Raw genomic sequence first — 20,412 nt, 5'->3', positions numbered from 1 at the left:
ACTCACATATTTTTTTAATTCCTTCTGCACCCTAGGTTCAACAAATTCCACACTTGAGGAAAGACTGTTCAGAAATTAGAAGGTACTCCAGTTCTAAAAAGATGTGTACTTTCAACCACATATCTGCAGAAAATGAATTGTGACTTTCCAAACTGTATTGAATTACGGAAGCAATAATCTAGATGATTTTAGTCAACAGTTAAACACTACTACTCCAAGCTATCAATCTGCAATGATTAGATTCACCACAGTTTTAAAGATTTACACTTTTAAAGGAGGCTGTTTGGAGCAAAGCACAGTCAATGCAAATGGCTTCTAGGAAACTATTTCTGAAGGAATTTGGCTATTTATGTCTTTGGCCAGAATTACTTGAGTTTTGGCTCGCAGTCTGTATTTTGCTTTCCTGGTAGAAACGTGTACTCACAGTATTCTGCCTGCCAGGATTCCTCGCCAAAAGGGAACCCACACCACTTCATCATGAAAGGACAAGAACTTTCCCAGGTAGACTACTGGTGTGTACTCTAAATGAAAAGAACCCACCCATTTTTATATCTTTACCAAGTAGCTACTAAGACAGTGTTCTAGGTATTATGGATAAACACTGAACTAAGTGTTATAGATATATAAAATCATCCAAAGGTTACTCTAGAAAGAGTGCCAACCCAAAACAGCATGCAAGATCTACGTCCGTAGTAAGGATAATGTGTCATACATAATTAGAGGAGAGAGTTTTGTGTGGGCTGGGAGAACTCAAGAAAGGTCTCATAAAGAAAAGGGATCTAATCAGTGGATCACTTAGTACAGGCAGGTAATTTAGTAGAAGCTCACCAGGAAATAGGACTGAAAATGACATATTCTAGACCAATAGGATGTGAAAAGAGAGCTTAGACAGGGATATGCTTGGTAAAAGAAGGTAGGTAATTTGGGAATACACTAGAGAAGAGTTTTGGTAGTCTGTGTTTTGTCCTACAGACAATGGAGATTTTTGAAAGTTTCAGAGCACCAACAAAACAGTTTTAATATAAAATGAGAAATAAAAAATCACTAAAATAATTTTTGAAGAAAAAGAGACAATTAAAAACAGAATCTTTTTAAACAGAAATCACAGATAGTTTAGAAAGGAACTAATAAAGCTTAAAGTCAACATTATGAGCAGGAAGTATAGAATTTAAACATTACAGTGGTAAAATCATATATAACTGAAACAATTCAGCATTTTCATTCATATTTAGTACTCTTTCTTGATTATAAAACAATCCATATTCATAGGATTCCTTAGAAATTTTAACTATGTAAAAGATAACTAGAAACTTGGTAAGAAGGAAAATTATAAGTAAAAATTTTAAAACTGTTGTGATGTAAAAGGGGTATCAGGGGGCTTCCCTGGTGGCGCAGTGGTTGAGAGTCCGCCTGCCGATGCAGGGGACGCGGGTTCATGCCCCGATCCAGGAAGATCCCACATGTCGTGGAGTGGCTGGGCCCGTGAGCCATGCCGCTGAGTCTGTGCGTCCGGAGCCTGTGCTCCGCAATGGGAGAGGCCACAACAGTGAGAGGCCCGAGTACCGCAAAAATAAATAAATAAATAAAAAATAAAAGGGGTATCATAAATTTTGCTCTGGGACTTCCCTGATGGCACAGCGGTTCAGACTCTGCACTCTCAGTGCAGGGGGCCATGGTTTGATCCCTGGTCAGGGAACTAGATCCCACATGCATGCCGCAACTAAGAGTTCGCATGCCACAACTAAGGAGCCTGCATGCCGCAACTAAGGAGCCTGTGAGCCACAACTAAGTAACCCACCTGTTGCAACTAAGACCTGGCGCAACCAAATAAATAAATAAAATTAAAAAAACTTTGCTCTAAAATTCAAGTACTTCCTTTTTGTGAGAACTTTACTCAAAGCCTATTCACAGATACTTTTGATATGGTTATGTCACGCTTTTAACTAGTTTATCAGTTTGTAGCACTTCAGTTGTAACAACTTAGAAAAGTTTTGCTGCTAGGTGCTGGCATATTAACAGCTTCAGAAAATTAAAGCTCATGTTGAGAGTAAAGACCAAAACAGAAAACCTAGTCAAAAAGTGGGCAGAAGACCTAAATAGACATTTCTCCAAAGAAGACATACAGATGGCAAAAAAAACACATGAAAACATGCTAAACAACACTAATCATTAGAGAAATGCAAATCAAAACTACAATGAGGTATCACCTCACATTGGTTAGAATGGGCATCATCAGAAAAATCTACAAGCAATAAATGCTGGAGAGGGTGTGGAGAAAAGGTAACCCTCTTGTACTGTTGGTGGGAACGTAAATTGATACAGCCACTATGGAGAACAGTATGGATGTTCCTTAAAAAATTAAAAATAGAATTACCATAGGACCCATCAATCCTACTACTGGGCACATACCCTGAGAAAATCATAATTCAAAAACATATATGGGGCTTCCCTAGTGGCGCAGTGGTTGAGAGTCTGCCTGCCGATGCAGGGGACACGGGTTCATGCCCCGGTCCGGGAAGATCCCACATGCCGCGGAGCGGCTAGGCCCGTGAGCCGTGGCCGCTAAGCCTGCGCATCCTGAGCCTGTGCTCCGCAACGGGAGAGGCCACAACTGTGAGAGGCCCGCGTACCGCAAAAAAAAAAAAAAAGATATATGCACCCCAGTGTTCATTGCAGCACTATTTACAATAGCCAGGTCATGGAAACAACCTAAATGCCCATTGACAGATGAATGGATAAAGAAGATGTGGTCCATATATACAATGGAATATTACTCAGCCATTAAAAGGAACGAAATTGGGTCATTTGTAGAGATGTGGATGGACCTAGAGACTGTCATACAGAGTAAAGTAAGTCAGAAAGAGAAAAACAAATATCCTATATTAACGCATATATGTGGAATCTAGAAAAATGGTGCCGATGAACTGGTTTGCAAGGCAGAAATAGTGACACAGATGTAGAGAACAAACGTATGGACCCCAAGAGAGGAAGGGGGGGGTGGGATGAATTGGGAGATTGGGATTGACATATATACAGTAATATGTATAAAATAGATAACTAATGAGAACCTGCTGTATAGAACAGGGAACTCCACTTCACTGTACAGTAGAAACTAACAAAACATTGTAAAACAACTATATTCCAATAAAACAATACAATTTTTAAAAAACATAAAAAATTTACACTCACCAGTTAGAATAATCTCAAGTATAGAAACAAACAGCTACTTGCATTTAAAATTATTGTAATTATTACAAAGTAATTTACATTCCTAATGACCCTGAGCCATGAACAAAACATTAAATTACATAGCATTTAACCTGTTTAAGGTCTTGAGAGATTACTATCAAGAATAATTTTCTTTACATAGAGATCAGACTTGTGGTTGCCACAAGGGGTGGGTGGGAGAGGAATTGACTGGGAATTTGGGGTTGGTAGATGCAAACTATTACATTTAGAATGGACAAACAACAAGGTCCTACTGTATAGCACAAGGAACTACATCCAATATCCTGGAATAAACCATAATGGAAAAGAATATAAAAAAAGAATGTACATATGTGTATAACTGAGTCATTGCTGTACAGCAGACATTGGCACAACATTGAAAATTAACTATACTTCAATTTAAAAATTTTGAAAAAGAATAATTTTCTTTAAAACTTTTGGACCTAAAGGGGAAATTTTAAATTATTTAAATCCACAATTATTCAAAAGAAATGATAAACTGTGATAATAATAATTAGCTTGGGGGCTTCCCTGGTGGCACAATGGTTAAGAATCTGCCTGCCAATGCATGGGACACGGGTTTGAGCCCTGGTCCGGGAAGATCCCACATGCCATGGAGAAACTAAGCCCATGCACCACAACTACTGAGCCTGTGCTCTAGAGCCCACGAGCCACAACTACTGAAGCCCATGGGCCTAGAGCCCCTGCTTTGCAACAAGAGAAGCCACCGCAGTAAGAAGCCCACACACCGCAACAAAGAGTAGCCCCCACTCGCCTCAACTAGAGAAAGCCCACGCCCAGCAACTAAGACCCAACACAGCCAAAAATAAATAAATAAAATAAATAAATTTGTTTAAAAAATAATAATAATAATTAGCTTGGGAAAGTTGTCTATTATAATAACAGTTTTAAAACTAGAAAAACATGAAAAATTAAATAAGATAAAATAAATTAAAGTTGCAATTACATTCAAAGTCAATATGATCCTAATTATGACTTGTAAAAATATCTGGAATACAAGGCACAGCAGTCACTATTTTAACAAGCTTTTAAGACTATTTCTCAGTCAGAATGTCACCACACTTAAAAGGAGTGCTTATTATTGAACCAAAATATCTTTTGAGCAAAAAGTTAAAGCATAAGTTGGACTGTTACAGGTACAAAATAATTGAGGGATATTATAAAATAATTATACCTCTTAATAAGTTTCATTCCAGCTAGAAATCCAGGTTAGCAGAAGTCAAACAGGAAAAACAAGCATTTTAAAAGTTGAGTGCAAGATGAGAAATGCTAACTGAAGTATTTGTGACACTTGTTTTATGTTTTGTGGCTCTGGACATTTACTAATTTTCCCTGCCTAGACTCTTCCTCTTTCAGTGGTTCTTCATTCTGGTATTCAGCCTTTCCCAATGTAGTCTTTGTGCTCTGAAGGAAAATGATCTCTTCCCCAGCTGTAGATATGGACTCCGGATCAAACCATACCTGAAGCTCTCACTTTCCATTTCAAAGCCAATGTGTTTCTAATATTGCTTTGTCATTTTGAACTGATTTGTATTACCTTATAAATATATGTTTTAAATTATATTATATTTAAATAAAATTTGTATGAAATATGTCTGCGTAGTTAAAATCCTATTAATGAAATGAACACTCATGCAGCAGACATCAGCTTAAGAATAAAATGCTAGTGTCTCAGAGGTCTCCTAAGTGCCCTTCTTTGTTATAGTTGACTCCCCACCCCCATCCTCAGAGGTAGACACCATGCTCTATTAAGCCAGGCATTAAAGAAATTTGAAAAAATGTAAACAATGCCACTTTTCTCACTTTTGTTTTGGAAAATATAGTTATTTTTCATAAAAATGTTATTTACATTAACATGTAATTATCTATTATTGTTATATGACACGAAATAAGTATTTATAAATAAATGTTGACAGATATAACCCACAGAAACAAAAACCCTTTGGGGTTCTTCAAATAATTTTTAAGAGTGTAAATAGGTTCAGAGACAAAAGTATTGGAGGCATATAACAGGAATGGTATTGCCAGGCTGAATACTGTGCACATATTTTTGATCATTTTTCTTTTGGATGGATGCTGCTCTTATTAATTCATACAGTTTTTATTTTTGGATACTAATCATTTGCTTACACACTGCAAATACCATTTTGCAATGCAACTAATATTTTTCAGTCCCTCCATGGTTTCTTTTGATTATGAGGAGTTTTAATATTAGTGTAAAATGGATAAATTTTTTACTCTTTTGGTTCATCTTCTTATGTGTCTTATTTAATAAATCTATCCTCATTCAAAGGTTACAAAGATATTTTCCTATGTTTTCCTCTTTAAAGATATTTTCCTGTATTTTCAAGTTTTCCTTTCAGAGTAAGTCTTTCATTTTTCCTAGACTTGATTTTTGTGGAGGAAAGTACAGTTTCTTTTTTTCAAAAAATGATGTTTTATAAATTAACATAAACAACAGCCCACTGACATACAAGCACTGGTACAAATCAAATTTTTCCTCTATGCCTGGGTCAGTTTCAGTGTTCTCTATTCCATTCCCTTGGTCTGTTTGCCTAACCCTGTGTTAAACAATTTTCACAGCTTTATGTTAACCTTGATATCTGAAACAGCAAATCATCTTATATTGTTCTTCTTCTCTGGGAATTTCATGACTATTCTTGACCTCTTGCTCCTCCATGATAATTTAGAATTAATGTGTCTAGTTCCATGAAAAACCCTGATGGGACAACCATTAGAATCACATTGAAAAAATAGATATATTGGGGGAGAATTGCTATTTTAATATACTGAGTTCTTTTAGCCAAGATTATGGAAGATCTTTATGTTCATTTGGATATTCTTTAATTCCTTTTCCAATACAGTTAATGCTTTTCTCCATAAGGAGCTTGCTTAACTTTCATTAACTATTAGTAGGTACTTGGTGCTTGGGGTTACTATAAGAAATGGTATCTTTCCTAATTGCATTATTTAACTATTCATTGCTGCTACATAGAAATACAATTGACTTTTGTATGTTGATGTTTTTATCTAGCAATCTTGCTAAACTCTGATTAAATCTTATACTTTATCTGTGGACTCTCGGGTTTTCTATGTAAAATTACGGTTGATCTTTGAACAACAGGGATTTGAAGCGTGCAGGTCCACTTACACATGGATTCTTTTTTCAATAAGTACATACTATAATATGGCATGATCCACAGTTGGTTAAACGTACAGATGAGGAACCATGGATACAGAGAGCTTACATCCCACTGTGTTGAAGTGGAACCTCCACCTTTAACCCCCTTGACCATCCCCTGTTGTTCAAGAGTCAACTGTATTTCATCTATGAATAATGACAATTTTGTTTCCTCCTTTTTAATCATTATACTTTTTATTTCTTCTTATTTCCTTACTGCACAAGCTAGGACTACAGGTACAATGTTGAGCAGTGATGGGAATAGAGGATATCTTTGTCCTGTTCATTATTTAAGGACATGCTTTCAACACTACATTAGGAAGTGCTGGGCGCAGGCCCAAAGGTAGGTTAAAAACGTTTCCTTTTAACCCTCCTACACTGTTGGTGGGAATGTAAATTGGTGCAACCGCTATGGAAAACAGTATGGAGGTTCCCTAAAAAACTAAAAATAGAGCTACCATACGATCCATCAATCCCATTCCTGAGTATATATCCAGAAGAGATGAAAATGATAATTTGAAAGGATACATCACCCCAATGTTTACAGCAGCACTATTTACAGCACACTATTTGAAGTGTCCATCAACAGATTAATGGATAAACAAGATGTGATATATATATATTTTCCATTGCATATATATATAATATACATATAATATTGCATAAAAAAGAATAAAATATTGCCATTTGCAGAAACATGGATGGACCTACAGAATATCACACTAAGTGAAGTAAGTCAGACAGAGAAAGACAAATATATGATCTCACTTATCTATGGAATCTAAAAAATAATACAGGTACTTCCCTAGCGGCCCAGTGGCTAAGACTCTGCACTCCCAATGCTGAGGGCCCAGGTTTGATCCCTGCTCAGGGAAGTAGATCCCACATGCTGAAACTAAGAGTTCTTATGCCGCAACTAAAGATTCTACGTGCCGCAACTAAAGATCCCGCATGTAGCAATGAAGATTCTGCGTGCCGCAACTAAGACCCGGTGCAGCCAAATAAATAAATAAATATTAAAAAAAAAAAAAGAAATGGAGTTAACATTTACAAAAAATAAAAAAATAAAAATAAATAATACAAATGAATCTATGCACAAGACAGAAACAGATTCACAGACATAGAAAAGAAACTTATTGTTACCAAAGGGGAAAGGGAGGGGGGGATAAATTAGGAGTATGAAATTAATAGGTATACACTACTATATACAAAATACACGAGCAACAGGGATTTATTGTATCAAGGAACAATATTCAATATCTTATAATAACCTATAATGGAAAATAATCTGAAAAAATTCTATATATAACTGAATCACTTTGCTGTACACCTGAAACTAACACAATATTGTAAATCAACTATATTTCAGGGTTTTTTTGTTTTTAAATTTATTTATTGTATTTATTTATTTTTGGCTGCACTGGATCTTCACTGCTGCACGCGGGCTTTCTCTAGTTGCGGTGAGAGGGGATTCCTCTTCATTGCGGTGCACAGGCTTCCCACTGCGGTGGCGTCTCTTGTTGCGGAGCACAGGCTCTAGGCATGCACGCTTCAATAGTTGTCGCTCGCGGACTCTAGAGCGCAGGCTCAGTAGCTGTGGTGCTAGGGCTTAGTTGTTCCACAGCATGTGGGATCTTCCCGGACCCGGGCTCAAACCCGTGTCCCCTGCATTGGCAGGTGGAGTCTTAACCACTGTGCCACCAGCGAAGCCCCTATGCTTCAGTTTTAAAAGTTCCCTTTTATTCTGTTTGCTAAATTGTTTTTATGAATAGAGTTATGCAGAATGCTTTTTCTGCATCTATTGAGATGATCATATGATTTTCTCCTTTGAACTAGTATAGTGAATTACAATACAGTAATATATTTTCTAATGTTAAATCATCTAACATCCTTGTAATAAACTTAATCATAATGTATTATCTTTTTTAAAATTTGCTATCAAGCAAATCAGTTTGTTCATTTTTAAAAAATTTTTACATTAAATTAAAAAATAAAATTGTACTGTTTTTTACTAACTTTGGTTTCAAGGTTGTGCTAACCGCATAAAACAAGTTGGGGAACATTCTTTCTCATCTGTTTTCTGGAAGAGTTTGTGTTATATTGGATTGGTCTGTTCTTTGAATGTTTGGATAACTGACCAGGAAAGCCTCCTGTGCCTGATTTTATTTGTTTGCTGTTTATGTTTTACTTTATAAAAAGATTTTAATTAAAGATTCAATTGCTCAAAAATTGTGCTAAAATCTCTTACTGTGGTGGTAAATTTTTTAAAAATCTCTTTGTGGTTCTGTCATATTATGTTTTGAGGCTACATTATTAGAGACATAAAATTTAGAATTACTTTATCTTCTTGGTGAACTGAATATTTTATCATTATGTAATAACTCTCATTAAAGTCATTTTACCTGGTAATATAGTTAGATCATGTTTCTTTTACTTGATATCTCACAGGTACGCCTTTTGAATCCTTAATTTTTAGTTTTTCTCTGTTCTTGCAATTTACATCTGACTTATGTAAATAGCATAAATGTTTGTTTCAATCCCATCTGAAAATTTTGCCTTTTGATTGGAAAGTTTATTCCATTCATAGTTGTGGTGATTACTGTTACATTTATACCTATTTCTACCTTCTTATTATGTGCTATCTGTCCCATTTTTCATGCCTTTCCCTCCTTTCCCAAAGTTTCATTTTCCCTCATCCTCACCCTCAGCAGACAATTGCTTCCTATAGCACTGAGAAAAAAGAAGCAGTCAGGGGAGAACTTCCCCAAGCTCATCCACAACATCTAGCCACTTCACTGCATCTGGACTCATCGATAGCACATTTTCTTCTGTTGAGGATAAACTGTTCATCGTCCTAGGAAAGGCCAAGTCCACCGTTTGTGCACTAAATCCATCCCCTCTTGCCTTCTCAATGACCTGGCTCCAGCAACTCTCCACTCTATGTTCTGCATCATCCATCTTCTACTCTCTATGGGATCGTCCCCATAAGCCTATGTATACAATTTTTTTCCATCATAAAATGTTCCTGGCTCTGGACCCTGTTTTCTCCTCCAGTCACCACTCCAATTCTCTTCTTTATTTTACAGCAAAAGTCTTAAGAAGAGTTGTCTATACTTGGATTGGCCCGTTCTTTGACTTGTCTCCAGTTTCTGTACTCCCCTTCTCTAAACCAACTCCCACGGGGTAAGTTATCAGTGACCTTCACATTTTCAATCTTGTTCTCATTTCTCATCCTACTTGATCACACAAAAGCACTTGACACAGCTGATTACACCCCTTTCCTTGAAATATTCTTTTCACTTGGCTTCCAGGGCACTCAACGGTCCCACTTTTTCTCTTACCTCATTAGTGGCATCTTAATTTCCTTTGTCCTTTACTCCTCATCTCTCTCAGCACCAGACGTTGGAATGTTCCAAAGCTCAATCATTGGAATTCTTTTCTTTTCTAACTACTCAAACTCCATTGGTGAATTCGTGGTTTAAATATTTGAGACGCCAATGCGTGCTTCACGAAGGCGGGGATCTGCTTTGTCTGTTGTGTCCCCAGCCCCTTAGAGAGACACAAAAAGAACATTCAATAAATATTTGTTGAATAAATCAATAGTTTGAAAAAACACAAAAAATAAAAGTTATTAGTTAATGTTTAAAAATAAACATGAATCCTCTTAATGACACGCTTCTGGAAAAGATGACTCAAAACATATAGATGCTCATAAAATGGGTAAATTTACTGGAGTAGAATAATCTAGGAAACAATAGGCCCAGTATATAAATATACTGAATACTGGAAGTCTGGTAACTCCTTTATTAAATAATTGCATAATAAAAATAAGAGAAATGTCGTCTTTGGCATTTTTAAGCCAATGGCCTACCTCTTACTTTTTGCCTTAACAAAGTTTATTGCAAACTTTAAAAAGGTCCTTTAAATGGTAAAACCTTTGGTGACTTGCTTAGAGAGGTGAATACTTAATTGCTCAAAATTAATAAACAGGAAAAGAATAAAGAGATTATAGAAAGCCCGTAGATTGTATCTTTCCCAGTGTCTCTGTTTATTAAACAATTTTATTTCTTCTTTATTAAAATGTTCATTCAATTCTTTTGTCCATTTATTGGAGCCTAAACTTTTGCTTCTATTCTGAATTTGTATGAGCTATTTTAAATATTTGACATCAATCTTTTAAACTTACAGCAAACATTCCCCCTCAACTTACGTTTTATTAAAAATAAAACTTTAAATTTTAACACTTTGACCTAAATAGAATTTATTTTGGTGGTACTGTATGAAATTAAGTATTATAAAACACTTTGTTATTTATAAGCACTTTGTCAGTTCTTAAAACATTTGTATAAAAATAAATGGCAATCTCTTTTTTAGAGATAGTTGGATTTAGAGTTATAAAATTCCAACATTTTAAATGACATTTCAATTTTACTTAAATGTGTTTTAAAATAAATGACCTAGGTTAAATACAATGTCAAAAATAATGAAAACAGATTAAAATAGACTCCTGTTTAATATCTCTCCCACTCCTAATCTTCTCTGATCCTTTTACAGTCATAAGGGTCAAACATTTATGTTTATAGAAAGAGCAGTTGGGTTTTGTTTCTTAAAGCAAGTTTCTTTCATGGGTGTTAACAACAGGATTCGTAATGTTGATGATGACTCAATTATTCCTGGAAAATGCATCTTAAACCAGGCATCAAAAAGATGATGAAATGACATGAAACTGTGAAATAATGTCTTTGAGATTTTTTTTTTTTAATAATGAAACAAAGAAGGAAATTGTCGTGGAGCAACAAAGCCCATGTGCCACAACTACTGAGCCTGCGCCCTAGAGCCCACAGGCCACAACTACTGAGCCTGTGTGCCACAACTACTGAAGCCTGCGCACTGCAACTACTGAGCCCGTGTGCTGCAACTACTGAATCCTGACCACCTAGAGCCCGTGCTCTGCAACAAGAGAAGCTACTGCAGTGAGAAGCCCGCGCACCGCAACGCAGAGTAGCCCCCACTCGCTGCAACTAGAGAAAGCCCCCACACAGCAGCGAAAACCCAACTCAGCCAAAAATAAATAAAAAATTTTAAAACTGAAACAAAGAAGGAAATTGTCTACTGAAAAAAAGTATGGCTGTACTTTATTTAAAAGAGTTCGTATGAGAGGGATATAAAGTAGATTTTTTTTTTAGGCCCAGCTGTGCTGCATGTGGGATCTTAGGTCCCTAACCAGGGGTCGAACCCATGCCCCCTGCATTGGGAGCTCAAAGTCTTAACCACTGGACTTCCAGGGAAGTCCCTAAAGTAGATATTCTTGATCAAAAGAGAAAATAAGCATTTTTGGGTCCTTAAACAAGCTTATCTATCACTGCATAACAAATTTCTGCCAAATCGACAGCTTAAAACAACTTATTTTCTGTCACAGTTTTGTAAATTGATTGCGTTCAGCTTGGTGATTCTCATTTTGGAGACTTTCATGCTTTTGCTCAGGTAGTTGATGGGGCTGAAGTCATCTGAAGGCTTGCCTTGGACATCAAGGATGGCTTCTTCACTCACATGATTTACACTTTAACTGGGTAGGCTGGTCAGGCATCTGTCCCTTCCTATGGCCTCTCTATGAGCCTGGGTTGAGTTTTCTCACAGCATGGTGGTCTAAGGTAAATTTTAAGTGGCTACTTGTTTCGCCTATAACAAGAGCTCTAAGAGACCGAGGCAGAAGCTACAAGGCTTTTTTGTGATCCAGACTTAGATATTACAAATCATCACCACTACTGTACTCTATTTGTTAAATGGGGCCAACCCAGGAATCTTGAACAACAGTATGAATACTAGAAGGTATAATTCAAGGGAGACCATCTTTGGAGACCAGCTACCACAAGTGCTTTCTACAACATTTGACGTAGAGCTGGTAAAGGTGCCCAAAAGAGCATCAAAAGAATATGATGAGTTAAAAAAAGTGGAAGAAAATCAGGAATGATTCTTTAATCCTACGCAGCCAAGTGTGAATTTTCCAGTTAATTTTACAATCTTTAAGTAATCACTATAACTTGTCCTTCTGACTATATTCTCTTCTGCTACTTTGGGGAATTTAACTGTGTATTCAAACTGATACCAGGCAATGAGAAAAGGACAGAACAACACCTAGAAACTCCCAACTGAATGATACCAAATGAAAGTCTGGCCCCTTGAAAGGCACATTTCGTATTTAAGTACTAGGTGTACATAACAACTTATCATAATATAATAGTAGGTATACTGAAAATGTCATAAAATTTTAGACCTTGAAGGGACTTGAAAGCCAATCTTTTTTTTTGGCCACACCATGTGGATTGCAGGATCATAGTTCCCTGACCAGGGATTGAACCCAGGCCATGGCAGTGAAAGCCCCAAGTCCTAACCACTGGACCACCGGGGAATTCCTGAAAGCCAACCTTTATTTCAAAGACACTCTAACTAAGGCCAAGAGTGGTTAAGCAACTTGCTAAAGGCTTACATAAGTCGTTGAAGACATTCTAACTCCTAGTCCACAAATTTGCATGCAACATGCTACCTTTTTCACTTACCCAGTAGTATTTGAACTAAAACCTTACTAACAAGACAACTGCGCTTGAGTATGGTTGATCCTTATTAATTTTTAAGACTGCAGAGTGATACCTGTGATGTATTAGAGGGTACAAAGTGGTATACAGAGAGAGAAAAAAAGCCCAAGTTTATTCTAGACCAGTGATTCTCAAATTTGAGTAAAGTACGAACTCCTTTTAAAGAAAAAAGAAGGGGGAAAAATTCTCAATGGCCACATTGTTGACTTAAATTTCTCTTTTAAAAATTACATGATTACGTTCAAATACAAAACTTCGTGTAAATTTCTTACGATTAGAACATGTATGTAACTATGAAACCAAAACAAATGTGCAAGTTTGTTAAGTAATATCTAACATATATACTAGTTAATGGGTAGTAGGCACTTTACATATAGCAACTCATTTAAAACTCACAACAACTCTATTAGGTGGGCACTATTATATTCATTTAGTAGATGGGGAAATCAAGACACAACTGGTCAGTGGAGACCTGGGTTTCACAAAAAGTTCACAGACAACTGAGTATGAAGAATGATATTGTTGGACAGAAATTAAATTGCTGCTTGTAATGTGAGTGTGGTACTGACTGAAACTTCGTAGATCTTCTGGTTTAACATACTTAAAATGAGCTCTCAAAAAGATACATGCACCCCAATGTTCATAGCAGCATTATTTACAATTGCCAAGATATGGAAGTAACCTAAGTGTCCATCAGCAGATGAATGGATAAAGAAGAAGTGGTATACACACACACACACACACACACACACACACACACACACATATGCACTGGAATACTACTCAGCTATAAAAAAGAATGAAGTTTTGCCATTCACAACAACATGGATGGACTTGGAGGGCATTATGCTAAGCAAAATAAGCCAGACAGAGAAAAACAAATACTGTATGATATCACCTATATGTGGAAACTAAAAAATACCACAAACTGTTGAATGTAACAAAAAAGCAGCAGACTCACAGATATAGAGAGCAAACTAGTGGTTACCAGTGGGGAGAAGGAAGGAAAGAGGGGCAATAAAGGGGTAGGGGATTAAGAGGTACAAAATATTAGGTATAAAATAAGCTACAAGAATATACTGTACAACACAGGGAATATAGCTGACACTTTATAATAATCACAAATGGAGTATAACCTTTAAAAATAGTGAACCACTATATTGTATACCTGTAATTTACGTAATAAAAAAAGTTTTAGTTAAAATGAGCTGGATAGTGACTAATTTCTCCCATCCCTTTTTTCTCTTCTGTCAACTGCTAAATATACCTTGGAAGAGCACAAATTAATGTTATTTGGTCTTCGCTAGAAGCAAATGCCTTGTTAGAAACTAAGTCTATATTTGCTCATTAAATTTTTTTAGACAATTCCTGATACTATTTTTTATTATTGAAATATAATTCACATACTATAAAGTTCACTCTTTTAAAGTGTACAATTCAGTAGTTTTTAGTATATTCACAAAGTTGTGCAACCATCACCATTATCTAATTCCAGGATATTTTCATCATATCGAAAAGAAATCCCCTCCCCATTAAGGAGTCATTCCCCATTCCCTTTTCCATCAGCCAGTAAATTAACAACTACTAATTTATTTTCTGTCTGTATGGATTTGCCTATTCTGGACATTTTATATGATGGGATCATAAAATATATGGGCTTTTGTGTCTGGCAGGTTTCACCTGAACTAATTTTTCAAGATTCATCTATGTTGTAGTCTGTATCAGTACTTCATTTATTTTTATAATGTCTGAATAATATCCTATTATATGAATATACTACATTTCATTTGTACATTTATCAATTGATAAGACGTTTAGGTTGTTTCCACTTTTGAACTATTATAAATAATACTGCAGTGAACATTTGAGCGCAAGATTTCCTAAGGACATGTTTTCAATTCTCTTGGGTATATACCTAGGAGTAGAATTGTTAAACTATTTCAGAATAGGTGCACCATTTTACATTCCCATCATCAATGTATGAGGATTCTAATTTCTCTACTTTCTCATCAACTCTTAATATTATAATACTGACTTTGATTATAGCCATACTAGTGGGTGTGAAGTGATACCTCATGTGATTTTGATTTGCATTTCTCTAAGAACTAATGATGCTGAGCATCATTCCATGTTCTTGTTGGTCATTTGCATATCTTCTTTGGAGAAATATGTATTCAAATCATGTGTCCAGTTTATAATTGGGTTGTCTTTTTATTGTTCAGCTGTGAGTTCTCTCATTAGGCTTTGACAGGGTGATACTGCTAGGCACCAATGCAATGACAAATGCAAAAAACATGGGTTCTGAAATTGCATACTTGTACTCAGTTATAAAGTGGTCATCTATGAGATCCAGAATCAAATCTGCTTCTACTGAAATTTTGAAGCTTATCATTAAAAAATATACATTTTAAATGTTTAATAAAATACTGATATCAGAAATATTCCCTCCACTTCATATCACAGAGACTAAATTTTTCAAAGAAGTTAAGGCAGTGTTAGTTACAATAGCAAAAGAGTCAGAAAATGTATTATCCTAAAGCTGAGGGTTAAGAAAATAATTCTACACCAATATTACGGACTACAGAGCAACTAATAATTATAAGCATCTGGACTATGTTGATATATGGAAATCCATTCATGAAACAACATTAGCTACAAAATATCTATCTTATACAGATATATACTCATATACTCTAATAGATTTATAAATGTGTCTACATCATTTTATCTTCAGACAAAATCTATAAAATATATTCTTATAAATCTATTAAAATTTATTAATATATGTATATGTTTGTATATAATTTTATCTTCAATCTACTTCAAACAGATTATATACATACAAATTTATTAAAATCTGTGAATGTGCTTTGGCAAAAAATGTAAGGTAATGTTAACAGAATTTTATGTTTATTGGATTCTTTGGTTTCAAAAAGCACTGTTCCACAAATATGGTTCTATTTTATTAATAGCATTGCTTACAAAGATTCAGTGCTAAAAAAAATTTGGGAATTTGTTGGGAAGATGTTAAGCAAATGTTTTTAGGTCGAAGTCCTCAGAGCCTTTAATCCACTGATATGCATTGTGAATCTCTAAAAGAAAGAGGTTCTTCATATTATTTACTTCAAAGTCTGTTATTTTCATCATGATTTACATTTATTTTACTTGTATAAACAAATTTGTGTAAACCTCATTTGCACTTGTTTACTAATTTGTCTTCTCCACCGAACTATAAATTCTAACAGGACAGGTAAGTATATCTCTCTTCTTCACCATTGTTCCTAATGCCTCAGCCAGGGCATACAGCAGGAGCTCAATAAATACTTTTGTAGTGAATGTATTACTTGGAGGAGCATCTTGAGGGACAAGGGCTTGAAGTTACACACTTTGGAAACTACGACTCTAAAGTTATTCAATTGTATAATAACTTCAAAGAAAAATTTGTGTTAAAACCTCTAGACCAGCGGCAGAGTCAAGATGGCAGTGTGGGAAGACACGGAGTTGGCATCTCCCCACAATTAGGGTGCCTGCCGGCCAATGGTGGGAGACTCTGATGCCCAAGGAGATGGGAGGAACGTCCAAGTGAACCGGTAGGATGTGGAGGGACTGAGGGGTGAGGAGAACTGTAGGTCAGACAGGATTGGCGCCTCTGAGGCAGGGGAGATCAGGAGAGGCAGGCAGGAGGCACTCTCCAGGAAGAGCTGGAGAGGAGCGGAGGGCGATCGCCTGGCCCACTCGGGCCAGGGAGACTGCTGAGCTCCCAGGCCGGTCCCCTGCCCTCCAAACCCCCCTCCAGGCCGAGTGGGTCCTGGGGGCAAAGGAGGGAGGCCAGGGAGATCAGGAAAGGCAGGAGGTAGGAGACATCTGAGAGGAGCGGGAGAGGAGCAGAAGGCGTTTGCTCCGCCCACTCGAGCCCAGGAAGCCTGCTGGGCTCCCAGAGGAGGTCCCCCGCCCTCTGAGACCAGGGGTAGGGGGCACGCCTGGGGCCCCTTCTGTTCCTTGAGCCTAAGATCCACCCCCCACAGCCCACAGGGCTGGAAAAGTCCTAAGCATAGGCCCCGTCCACTGCCCAAACTTCACCCTTGCTTAGGCCCCACCCTCCACAGCCAAGGCCATGCCCCCCCTTTTTTTTCTTTCTTTCTATATATTTTTTTCTTTTCCCTCCTCCTCTTTTTTACTATTGTGATACTGATGTACCTTCTGGTTGTTGATTCATCTATATTTGTATTTTTATATTCTTTCTAACATATCTGTTAATTTCCTAGTCTAATTTTATTTTTTACTTTGTTACTATTCTTTTTTTTTTCTTTGCTGTCCCACGTGGCTTGTGGGATCTTGGTTCATCACCTGGGGGTCTGGTTGAAGCTCCTGTGGTGGGAGCTACAAGTCTGAACCACTGGACTAACAGAGAACCTCAGACCCCAGGGAATATTCATCGGAATGAGGTCTCACAGAGTTCCTCATCTCAGCACCAAGACCCAGCTCTACCCAACAGCCTACAAACTCCAGTGTTGGAAGCCTCAGGCCAAACAACCAGTAAGACAGGAACACAATCCCACTCATTAAAAAAAAAAAAAATGAGATGGCAAAAAAATATGTCACAAATGAAGAAGCAAGGTAAAAACCTACAAAACCAAATAAATGAAGAGGAAATAGGCAATCTACCTGAAAAAGAATTCAGAGTAATGACAGTAATGATTCAGAATACTGGAAATAGAATGGAGGCACGGATTGAGAAAACACAAGAAATGTTTAACAAATATCTAGAAGAACTAAAGAACAAACAAACAGAGATGAACAACACAATAACTGAAATGAAAAATACACTAGAAGGAATCAGTAACAGAATAACCAAGGCAGAAGAACGAATAAGTGAACTGGAAGACAAAATGGTGGAAACAACTGCTGAGGAGCAGAATAAAGAAAAAAGAACGAAAAGAATTGAAGACAATCTCAGAGACCTCTGGGACAACACTAAACGCACCAACATTCAAATTATAGGGGTTCCAGAAGAAGAAGAAAAAAAGAAAGGGACTGAGAAAGTATTTGACGGGATTATAGTTGAAAACTTCCCTAACATGGAAAAGGAAATAGTCATCCAAGTCCAGGAAGCAGAGTCCCATACAGGATAAACCCTAGGAAAAACACACCAAGACACATATTAATCAAACTAACAAAAATTAAATTGAAAGAAAAAATATTAAAAGCAGCAAGGGAATAAAAAATAACATACAAAGGAATCCCCATAAGGTTTTCAGCTGATTTTTCAGCGGAAACTCTGCAGGCCAGAAGGGAGTGGCAGGATATACTTAAAGTGATGAAAGGGAAAAACCTACAACCAAGATTACTCTACTCAGCAAGGATCTCATTCAGGTTCAATGGAGAAGTCAAAAGCTTTTCAGACAAGCAAAAGCTAAGAGAATTCAGCATCACCAAACCAGTGTTACAACAAATGCTAAAGAAATTGTCTAAGTGGGAAACACAAGAGAAGAAAAAGACCTACAAAAACAAACCCAAAACAATTAAGAAAATGGTAATAGGAACATACATATCGATAATAACCTTGAATGTAAATGGATTAAATGCACCAACCAAAAGACACAGACTGGCTGAATGGATACATATGCCCTGAGAAAACCATAATTCAAAAATAAACATGTACCCAATGTTCATTGCAGCACTATTTACAATAGTCAGGACATGGAAGCAACCTAAGTGTCCATCAACAGATGAATGGATAAAGAAGATGTGGCACACATATACAATGGAATATTACTCAGCCATAAAAAGAAATGAAATTGAGTTATTTGTAGCGAGGTGGATGGACCTAGAGTCTGTCATACAGAGTGAAGTAAGTCAGAAAGAGAAAAACAAATACCGTATACTAACAAATATATATGGAATCTAAAAAAAAAAAATGGTACTGATGAACATAGTTGCAGGGCAGGAATAAAGAGGTAGACGTAGAGAATGGACTTGAGGACATGGGGTGGGAGGGGGGAGCTGGGGCGAAGTGAGAGTAGCATTGACATATATACGTTACGGAACGTCAAATATTTGGCTGGTGGGAAGCAGCAGCATAGCACAAGGAGATAGGTGATTTGCGATGACCTAGAGGGGTGGGATAGGGAGGGTGGGAGGGAGGCTGAAGAGGGAGCGGATATGGGGACATGTGTATGCATATGACTGATTTGCTTTGTTGTGCAGCAGAAACTAACACAGTAATGTGAAGCAGTTATACTCCAATAAAGATCTATTTAAAAAAATAAAAACCTCTAGGCCACTAGAGATCCATTTAATAAATTATTGCTGCACTTCAGGGGAACCCATTACTACTTCAGGGAACTAAAGAGATTTCTCAGAGAGCACATCATGACCTGGTAAAATCTTGCAAAATCATTTTTATACTCTGAAACTCCAACTGAAAACTGTAGTAAAAATGACAGTAACCATGGAAGAAGTTGTTGAAAGGAATCATGCTTTGCATAAATACCAACAATTTTGTGGAACACATTTGGTGACATGAGATTTTCCTTCGAGGATGTCTTCTTATTTTAATAGTTCAAGTACGAAGAGCAGACATTCCTTCTGGAAATTGCAAATTATTGACTCATTGATTCTCTTTTAGGATAAGTGATTTCACATACAACTTGACTTTTTTTTTGAATAGTCCATGTTATGACAGTTATTAAAAATATTTAAAATATATAGCTTTCCTACCTGTATTATACAATAATTTATAGTTTAGGTTAAAAAATGCTTTATTTTTTAATAACCTCTTGTGAAATTGATATAATGTTATTGTATTTTTTAAGAACATAGGAAAGCTACTTTTCATCAACTACTAAGATTCATGAATTTCCTCCACTTGTCCTACAGAAGTGCTATAAAGATGCTAATTTCATTATTTCAGAGTAGTGTTGAAACAAAAATAATAAAAATTGACATAAAATTTAATTATTTTTTTCCACTTAGCAAAGTGCAAAGAATTTTACCAGATGCCAATGCTGCCACATCATGACACACCATTGAAAGGTAGCTTGTCTAAACTTCAAACCTCGATAATATTTGTGGGGGGGGAGGGGGCACATGTCAAGTCAAACAAAGAATGTATTTCCAAAGCAGCATTTGCAAAGGTTAATCTCTCTATAGACTACAGAGGGGAAAGTGCAGTGTCCAAGATCGATCCAAGACCGACTTCAAGAGTTTTTTTTCCTGGTTAATAAACCACCGGGAGAGATTTTTTTTAAACTTAAATTTGCTGAAATGGGGATTCACTAATGCATGCAAACAAATTCCCCAAATTTGAGAATCTTCAGTGAACTGATTTTATATTTGAGAATAAAGATATCTTGCTTCTGCTTACATCTTCAGCACAAAAAATAAAGG

General features: G+C 36.5%; 1 long non-coding RNA gene across 2 annotated transcripts in view; it reads right to left on the bottom strand.

The window, feature by feature from the left end:
* LOC109548610 (uncharacterized) overlaps positions 1-20,412 on the bottom strand; it is a 133,003-nt gene that overhangs the window by 17,295 nt on the left and 95,296 nt on the right. For both annotated transcript variants that reach the window (XR_004528124.2, XR_012333985.1), the window contains exon 6: positions 9,772-9,979. This is a non-coding gene — a long non-coding RNA (uncharacterized lncRNA). The remainder of the gene's footprint in view (positions 1-9,771; positions 9,980-20,412) is intronic.

Source organism: Tursiops truncatus, chromosome 9, assembly GCF_011762595.2.
Source record: "Tursiops truncatus isolate mTurTru1 chromosome 9, mTurTru1.mat.Y, whole genome shotgun sequence".
NCBI lineage: Eukaryota > Metazoa > Chordata > Mammalia > Artiodactyla > Delphinidae > Tursiops > Tursiops truncatus.
Note: the sequence above shows the minus strand (reverse complement) of the source record. Positions and strands in the feature narration are given on the sequence as shown.